A 10,309-nucleotide genomic window follows, 5' to 3' on the forward strand; every position below is an offset into this window, starting at 1 on the left:
CTAAGTTATGATGTATACCTGAGAATGAACCGATATGTTCAGTGTATAGCGGTTATTGCGAGAGCAGAGCTCGAGAAATTGTATAGATTTAGAGAGGTGCAATTCAAAACCAAATTGCACCTCTACAAAGCATTAATACGACCATTTATCATTTATGCCCCTTCAGCTCTCGAACTCGGAGCCAAATCCAACATCCGTGCACTCCAAATACGTAATTCAGAACAATGCTCTACGTTGGGCTTTTAACATCAAATGGCACGAGTTCATCAGGAACACAGAACTTCACGAGAGAGTACGAATCCCTCCTCTAAACATCTACTGGAGGAAATTGTTTGAAAGACAAGTAGAGCGATTTCAAATACATCATACTCACTGGATTGATTACTTCAACAATCTCCTGGGTATAGACCACCCAGGTAACATGTTTAATATACAACCTGGACAACATCCAGTGACCATATATTAAAAACTAAAAACCACTATAGATCTTGCTGCTAAGTCCGTGCGGGGAACGCCTTGGTAAAATCAGTGTCCATCGGCCAGAGATAAGATCCATCTCCTTCTATATCCCTTCAAAAAAATAATGATAATAATAGTAATAAAAGAAATGAAAAATACAAAAAATAAAATAGAATAAGTTGATAAAGAAATAAACAGAAAAAAACTAAAATAAAACTTTGCCCTCCACTCATCATCTCCGCCCTGCTTATCCCATTTTTCCTATGCAAGCTGGGTTAAGCCCTGGCTCTTTTCCTCCCTCTAAAGCTCACTTCCTCTAACAATTCTTGCTCTTTTCCCCCTTCTCTTTTCCCGCCCCTCCTTGGAAGGGACTTTTCTATCATCATCATCATCAGATGGGAGGCAGGTTTGGGACGAGATTCAGGCCGAAGAGGAGAGAAAAGCTTGGGACGAGAGTCAGGCAGGACAGGAGAGAGAGGCTTGGGACGAGAGTCAGGCAGGACAGGAGAGAGAGGCTTGGGACGAGAGTCAAGCAGGAGAGGAGAGAGAGGCTTGGGACGAGAGTCAGGCAGGACAGGAGAGAGAGGCTTGGGACGAGAGTCAGGCAGGACAGGAGAGAGAGGCTTGGGACGAGAGTCAGGCAGGACAGGAGAGAGAGGCTTGGGACGAGAGTCAGGCAGGACAGGAGAGAGAGGCTTGGGACGAGAGTCAGGCAGGACAGGAGAGAGAGGCTTGGGACGAGAGTCAGGCAGGACAGGAGAGAGAGGCTTGGGACGAGAGTCAGGCAGGACAGGAGAGAGAGGCTTGGGACGAGAGTCAGGCAGGACAGGAGAGAGAGGCTTGGGACGAGAGTCAGGCTGGACAGGAGAGAGAGGCTTGGGACGAGAGTCAGGCAGGACAGGAGAGAGAGGCTTGCTACGAGAGTCAGGCAGGACAGGAGAGAGAGGCTTGGGACGAGAGTCAGGCAGGACAGGAGAGAGAGGCTTGGGACGAGAGTCAGGCAGGACAGGAGAGAGAGGCTTGGGACGAGAGTCAGGCAGGACAGGAGAGAGAGGCTTGGGACGAGAGTCAGGCAGGACAGGAGAGAGAGGCTTGGGACGAGAGTCAGGCTGGACAGGAGAGAGAGGCTTGGGACGAGAGTCAGGCAGGACAGGAGAGAGAGGCTTGGGACGAGAGTCAGGCAGGACAGGAGAGAGAGGCTTGGGACGAGAGTCAGGCTGGACAGGAGAGAGAGGCTTGGGACGAGAGTCAGGCAGGACAGGAGAGAGGGGCTTGGGACGAGAGTCAGGCAGGACAGGAGAGAGGGGCTTGGGACGAGAGTCAGGCAGGACAGGAGATACAGGCTTGGGAAGAGAGCCAGGTCGGATGGGAGAGAGACGTTTGGGACGAGAGTCGGGCAGGAGAGGAGAGGCACCACGTCAGTCTCTCGTCCCCTTACACAAGTCATCAAGTCCAGTCTCTCCTTTGCCACTCCAAACCTCTAGCCTGACCCAACAACACTGTGGTCTGCATGATGGAAGCACACATGAAATATTCACAAGAATTTCCTTCTCTACACTTGCCTCCAGAACTTTCTTTTATGCTTGTAGGTCCAAAGGTTGACGCCAGGCCTTAGCACAGACACCACTGAGATCACCAGCTAGTCAAATGTATACTGTAAACACATAATGACAAAGGAAAACATACTTACGGTTACGTACATGCATGCAAGTATAACCTTAATGGTTAGGTCAAAGGTCAGGCCATCATAATACCTGAAGGTCGCGCCGTCGTGTTCAGCCACACAGATCTTTCAGAGCTTCATACCTGAGTACGATACCACATTACCAGCTTCCAATATTATACTACCTTTCCCGCCACACCACACAACAGCCTCACCTTAATGTCATGCAACATCAACATTTATATTTGGTCTCTGACGACAACCCCGCCACCACCAGCAGACCCATGCAGGCCCCCATGTCACTTACGTCACTACAGTTTCCAGGCACCACGTGGCATTTTAGTGGCTGTTAATTACCACTCCTCTGACTCAGGCAGCTTTCTTACCTTCCTGTCTCACCCAGACGTTGTCTGCTGGCTCTCACTCCACAAACATACAACCTCTCCTTCCCAGACATAACACATCACAACACCTTACTCCCACCACTTTGATCTTTTTCTTCGTGACCATTTATTTTTCTGCGGAGAGCGTTATGCGCTTGCCCTGCCTTTGGCAAAATCTCGTTAGATGAACTCTTAAGCCAGAACTCCTCTCTCTCTCTCTCTCTCTCTCTCTCTCTCTCTCTCTCTCTCTCTCTCTCTCTCTCTCTCTCTCTCTCTCTTTCTCCAGCCAGCCACTATGAATGTAGATTGCGTGACTGAGTGAGAGCGATGAAGTTCTTGCCATATGACGGCGAGCCACTCTGCAACCCATACACCCACCCACCCACCCAGTGCATATCAACTTGCCTGTCGAGAGAGAGAGAGAGAGAGAGAGAGAGAGACTACCTACGAGTATTTACGATCACAAATAATACTGAAAACAAAGGCCCCGCTGGGAATCGAACCCGGACCAACTGTTTATGAGGCAGATGTGCTAACCACTACACCACGGAGCCACTTGTCAGTGGACTCAAAGAATCTGGTACAAACATAATGGTAATGGTTTCTGATAGATATGTATTGTGTTGCATTATGATGGTTGTTCATAACCAAGATATTTAAGCCTGAATCCTTAAGATTATATAAAAAATAATAAAAACGTGTTAGAAACATAAGCATTTATGATTATAAAGAACAGAATGCATTATCACGTGGGTATCTAAGAAATAAATCCAATACAAGAAGTTAGTTTAAGGCAGAAGTATTTCATGATTCAACAAAATATTTACCTCTACGTGCCTTTTCTTTCGTCATCATTTCTTATGTTTACTATCAACAAATGTCTTTTATCTAATATAAAAATTCGGTATAGAGATTTGTTGAATGTCCTCCAGCGAGGCGTTGTATGAGTCTTCGTTAGTGAAGTTCATTTCGTGTAATGGATCATGCATTACAAAGTTGTGTCCATCCACACAAGTGTTACACGTCCCGGGTAAAGATATTTCCTAGAAATGGCGTCTATCTAACACAGATACGTCTTCTATAGATATTTGTAAAACATTCTTCTGAGGGACGATACCTAAGACTTTCGTAATAAAGTTGATCAGTTGTAAGTGATCAAGCATTACAAAGGTGTGTCCATTGCCACAGGTGCTAGTGATCCCGGGCGGGTCAAGGTATTTCACCATCTTTGTTTCCTCAACACTTCTAGTTATATATGTTTCATCCTTGATGTGATCCTTACAATGAGTATTCATGGTTTGTAATTCTCTTCATCCTTATCATAGCATTAATCAGTTGAAGTGCAGAATACTTATATGAAACTGACTACTGTATTCTGTTTGAGACATAATGCTATGAAAGGTGTTACCGGACTCCACTCGTAAGTGGTTATGGTTCACATTCTGGCTTCATGACCTTTAGGTGATAGCCCTTAAATCCAACAACATATATACATCCTGTTATACAACTGATGTTACTGTCTGACGTATGTATGGTGCGGCTTGATGACCTTACCTGCTGATGGTCAAACATGTTATCATGTTGCAAATTCGTGTATTTGTATGCTTTTACCGAATGGTAGAGATTCTGGTTTAATGACATTTCTTGCTAATAGCAAGTAAATTCAACAACAGATATACATACTTACGTGTTACAGAGGCCATATGATAAGGGCCCGAGCCAGGCAAGGACCTGACGAATATCTAAACAAGAAATTCCCTGTTAGGCAAGTTGAAAACGGCTGTGTAGAAGCGAGGACCCGTAATAGAAAGAATAACTACAACAACAATGACAACAACAACAACAACAACAACAACAACAACAACAATAACAACAACAACAACAACAACAACAACAACAACAACAACAACAACAACAACAACAACAACAACAACAAAACTGTTACGTGAAGACCTAGCTATGTGACACAAATCATAACTGCTAAGAGAAGACTTGTTGAACATAACAATAACATAACTGTACAGAAAATGATAGTTTCTGAGAACATGTCAAGTGCAGACCTGGTGACTCTCACAACAGATAATCATTATTCAGCAACGGATAACAATTGTATACAGTAACTTACAAACATTGTTTCTCATGACAGAAGATGATCCAGCCTTTACACACGACAAACTACAGACAGCACTGAGCTCCGGCACGTTGAACTCTCCACTAACTACCAGGAACCCTCCTCCTCCTTCTGACGATCCCGAGAACATTGTGTGTTGACCACCCGACACCCACCCACCCCACACCTCCTGTATACGTAAGGCTGGTCAACAGTAGACGGTCTCCTCCCAACACCGGTCACGACGACTCTTACCTGAGTGAGGAAGGCTGCCACCGTAGCCAGTGAGGTGGTACAGGGTGTGTGTCTTCACCTGTTGCTTATGTTTCCCAGGTGTGGTCGGGCAGGCAGGCAGGGGAGGTGGCCTGGGTAAACAGCTTTAGTTAGGTATTTGTTCTTGACTCCAGCCAAATCTTGCCACCACCGGCCGGACCAGCGGTGTACCAGGTGACACCTTCCCAGGTGTGGGGTCCTGGTTATAGCTCTCCCGGCTTGGCTGGATAGGCAGTGACGTCTTCCATGTGTGGGTGATGAGGAGTTTGTATGTGCTTGATCTAACGTATCATATTGAGAATGGAGTAATGATGATACACAGAGACAGCCAGCCGGTTACAACTATTATTGATCACCAGGGAATATATGTATTTTCTCAGTAGATATCTATAATCAAATATTAATCATCTAATCATTCCATAGCTATGATAAGCGTATCCACTGATGTTTCTGAAGACCCAGGTTGCAGAATTGTATGAAAGTTAGTCAGTTAGGACAAGCATAGCGTACCTAAGAATTTGTTTTGATGTAACATTTACTTCTTAACATGTCATTTCTTTTTTCTTATATATAGAAGGTGTAAATAATTAACCCAGTGTGTAGCTCCATGACTTCTTCCTATCTTTAAGCAACAGAAGACGATAAAGACTTGCATGTAAACAGACCAGTTCTCACCTGACTCCAGGTAGACATCAAAGTCAACCCCTGGTCGACCTCCCAGTTAATCTTCTGGTCAACTAAAAGATATGTTATGGTAGATACATGGCTGGATATAGACTCTATCACACCAATTATTGATCACCATGGAATGTATCACATAATTTAGCATTTTATTATGGGATTTATACTGAAAATGAAATGATATATATAGGCTGATCCTTCGATACCGCTAATATGCGTATACCATAACTTTTCTGGAGGCCAGGGTGGGTGGGTGCAGATATGTGTGACAAGTCAAACCGTTGTTAGCACTTGTACAGCCACGTAAGAATTGGTTGTGTAAATCACGTCTACTTCTCAACATGTGTTGATGAATACATCGTTGAAGAAGGTCAAAAACAAACCTACCCAAAGTATAACTGCAGACGTTATACTTGGTTGTGAATACTGACAAGAGAAGAATAGATACGGGTTGTACATAAACAGTTGGTGTCATCATAGGTATAGACCATTATCCTTCAGAAATATTAAATTACTTTCAAGATTTACTTCGTAAAAGGTTTTATGGTACGAGGGAAACCTACTGGTCTTAAATCATTATGGTACGAGGGAAACCTACTGGTCTTAAATCATTATGGTACGAGGGAAACCTACTGGTCTTAAATCATTATGGTACGAGGGAAACCTACTGGTCTTAAATCATTATGGTACGAGGGAAACCTACTGGTCTTAAATCATTATGGTACGAGGGAAACCTACTGGTCTTAAATCATTATGGTACGAGGGAAACCTACTGGTCTTAAATCATTATGGTACGAGGGAAACCTACTGGTCTTAAATCATTATGGTACGAGGGAAACCTACTGGTCTTAAATCATTATGGTACGAGGGAAACCTACTGGTCTTAAATCATTATGGTACGAGGGAAACCTACTGGTCTTAAATCATTATGGTACGAGGGAAACCTACTGGTCTTAAATCATTATGGTACGAGGGAAACCTACTGGTCTTAAATCATTATGGTACGAGGGAAACCTACTGGTCTTAAATCATTATGGTACGAGGGAAACCTACTGGTCTTAAATCATTATGGTACGAGGGAAACCTACTGGTCTTAAATCATTATGGTACGAGGGAAACCTACTGGTCTTAAATCATTATGGTACGAGGGAAACCTACTGGTCTTAAATCATTATGGTACGAGGGAAACCTACTGGTCTTAAATCATTATGGTACGAGGGAAACCTACTGGTCTTAAATCATTATGGTACGAGGGAAACCTACTGGTCTTAAATCATTATGGTACGAGGGAAACCTACTGGTCTTAAATCATTATAGTACAAGGGAAACCTACTGGTCTTAAATCATTATGGTACGAGGGAAACCTACTGGTCTTAAATCATTATGGTACGAGGGTAACCTACTGGTCTTAAATCATTATGGTACGAGGGAAACCTACTGGTCTTAAATCATTATGGTACGAGGGAAACCTACTGGTCTTAAATCATTATGGTACGAGGGAAACCTACTGGTCTTAAATCATTATGGTACGAGGGAAACCTACTGGTCTTAAATCATTATGGTACGAGGGTAACCTACTGGTCTTAAATCATTATGGTACGAGGGAAACCTACTGGTCTTAAATCATTATGGTACGAGGGAAACCTACTGGTCTTAAATCATTATGGTACAAGGGAAACCTACTGGTCTTAAATCATTATGGTACGAGGGAAACCTACTGGTCTTAAATCATTATGGTACGAGGGAAACCTACTGGTCTTAAATCATTATAGTACGAGGGAAACCTACTGGTCTTAAATCATTATGGTACGAGGGAAACCTACTGGTCTTAAATCATTATGGTACGAGGGAAACCTACTGGTCTTAAATCATTATGGTACGAGGGAAACCTACTGGTCTTAAATCATTATGGTACGAGGGAAACCTACTGGTCTTAAATCATTATGGTACGAGGGAAACCTACTGGTCTTAAATCATACAGCTACTAATTTCTTGAAATGAAGACTTACAGAACTGTATTTATAATGTCGTTATGATCAATCTTTCAGATTCATTTTGTAATACTTTTATCAGTAACTGATAAACTATATTGATTCTTATGATATTTATGCTTTTGATAAAAACCATTGAATGAATTCTACAGATTAGTTTATATGAACCAAAATATCCATATTATAGACAAAATCAAATGTTATTCGTGTTTCTCTACGTCAACAGTTCCGTGATATAATCAATGATGTACCTATGTAAGGGTCTAGGGCCAGGTATATATAGTGTATGTGGTATTAGAATTATCATCAACACCTAAAGGAGTTAAAGACTATTGGCGTGGTAGTTGTAATTTGATGTTCATGTGCCTATTGACCCTGGCAGTTGATGGGCCTAAATCCTCACTAACCAGCCAACCAACCAACCGTTATGATACATATTTTACTTGATCAACACATCAGGCTTGGCCCCACCACCTACTACCCTTCTCCAGACACACTTGCTGCCTCCTAACCATTAGTGTCTTACTCTCACAACATCAGACAGAGAGGAGAGTGTCTCCAGACACACTTGCTGCCTCCTAACCATTAGTGTCTTACTCACACAACATCAGACAGAGAGGAGAGTGTCTCAAGACACACTTGCTGCCTCCTAACCATTAGTGTCTTACTCTCACAACATCAGACAGAGAGGAGAGTGTCTCAAGACACACTTGCTGCCTCCTAACCATTAGTGTCTTACTCTCACAACATCAGACAGAGAGGAGGGTGTCTCCAGACACACTTGCTGCCTCCTAACCATTAGTATCTTACTCTCACAACATCAGACAGAGAGGAAAGTGTCTCCAGACACACTTGCTGCCTCCTAACCATTAGTATCTTACTCGCACAACATCAGACAGAGAGGAGGGTGTCTCCAGACACACTTGCTGCCTCCTAACCATTAGTATCTTACTCTCACAACATCAGACAGGGAGGAAAGTGTCTCCAGACACACTTGCTGCCTCCTAACCATTTGTGTCTTACTCTCACAACATCAGACAGAGAGGAGGGTGTCTCCAGATACACATGCTGCCTCCTAACCATTAGTGTCTTACTCTCACAACATCAGACAGAGAGGAGAGTGTCTCCAGACACACTTGCTGCCTCCTAACCATTAGTGTCTTACTCTCACAACATCAGACAGAGAGGAGAGTGTCTCCAGACACACTTGCTGCCTCCTAACCATTAGTGTCTTACTCTCACAACATCAGACAGAGAGGAGAGTGTCTCCAGACACACTTGCTGCCTCCTAACCATTAGTATCTTACTCTCACAACATCAGACAGAGAGGAAAGTGTCTCCAGACACACTTGCTGCCTCCTAACCATTAGTGTCTTACTCTCACAACATCAGACAGAGAGGAGGGTGTCTCCAGACACACTTGCTGCCTCCTAACCATTTGTGTCTTACTCTCACAACATCAGACAGAGAGGAGAGTGTCTCCAGACACACTTGCTGCCTCCTAACCATTTGTGTCTTACTCTCACAACATCAGACAGAGAGGAGGGTGTCTCCAGACACACTTGCTGCCTCCTAACCATTAGTGTCTTACTCTCACAACATCAGACAGAGAGGAGAGTGTCTCCAGACACACTTGCTGCCTCCTAACCATTAGTGTCTTACTCTCACAACATCAGACAGAGAGGATGTTATGCCTCTTATCTAACCTGACACATCAGCCGGGGTCTCAGGACGTTGATAAGGTCATGGTCGGATCCCCTTATGTATCTATCATGTGACCTCAGGTCAGTTATTGAACGTTATCGCTGATAATATAGCGTTGTTAGGCGGTTAATGATGGTGGTTATTAACCTCGCTTAGACACACATATACACTCGAACAAGGTTTTATATAAGCCCGGCTAGCTCAGTCGGTAGAGCACGAGACTCTTGATCTCGGGGTCGTGGGTTCGAACCCCACGTTGGGCGGTAACAGTTTTCTATGATGTAACATGAAACAGCTTCTGAACATACCACCCACCGCCCGTCTAGATCTACCAATCTGCTAAACACAAGACAGCTGAAGAGTTATTAAGTACTGAAAGACCAACAACAATTCTGTTTGAAACAGTCAGTGATGACGCACGAGAAACTGAAGGAAATGTGTCACTGTTCACTGCTGAACATTGTACATTACGTGTTGTTCATCATCTCAGTAAGCTTTGCAAAGCAGGATTTGCAAACAGTAAAGAATGCAAGAATTTCAGGTTAAAAAGGTGGAAGTGTAGTGCAGTTGTGAGCAATGTGTTTGCCCCGCATTTTAACAGCAACTTGAAAAGTGATATGGGCAGTCAGAAGTTTAGCTTCTTAACTGATGAGAGTAATGACATTACTGTAACGAAATTATTGGGTATTGTTGTCCAGTTCTATTCTGAAAGTAAGAATAAGATTGTAATGACTTTCTTGGACCTTGTTGAGCTGACTGACTGTAATGCTAATGGGATATGTGATCCCATCAAGAAGTCTTTTAAAAATAATGGGTTGGAGTTACAAAACCTTATTGCAATTAGCCCCGACAATGCTTCTGTGATGACAGGTATTAACAGTGGAGTGTATGATACACTCAAGTTAGAAGTTCCTCATGTGATCTTGATCAAGTGTGTGTGTGTCATTCTCTACTGCTAGTTGTCTCGTGCTGCAGCAGAGTATCTCCCTAGGAACCTGGATTTTATCATCAGAGAAACCTATAATTGATTCTCCTACTCTGCCAG

The 10,309-nt window shown here is 43.3% G+C and overlaps 1 non-coding gene across 1 annotated transcript; it reads left to right on the top strand.

Annotated features, from left to right (window-relative positions):
- Positions 1–9,454: 9,454 nt before the first annotated feature.
- On the top strand, positions 9,455–9,527 carry TRNAK-CUU (transfer RNA lysine (anticodon CUU)). Its single transcript has one exon. It is a non-coding gene; the product is annotated as a tRNA-Lys (tRNA).
- The last annotated feature ends 782 nt before the right edge of the window (positions 9,528–10,309 follow it).

Source organism: Panulirus ornatus, chromosome 70 (genome assembly GCF_036320965.1).
Source record: "Panulirus ornatus isolate Po-2019 chromosome 70, ASM3632096v1, whole genome shotgun sequence".
Taxonomy (NCBI): Eukaryota; Metazoa; Arthropoda; class Malacostraca; order Decapoda; family Palinuridae; genus Panulirus; species Panulirus ornatus.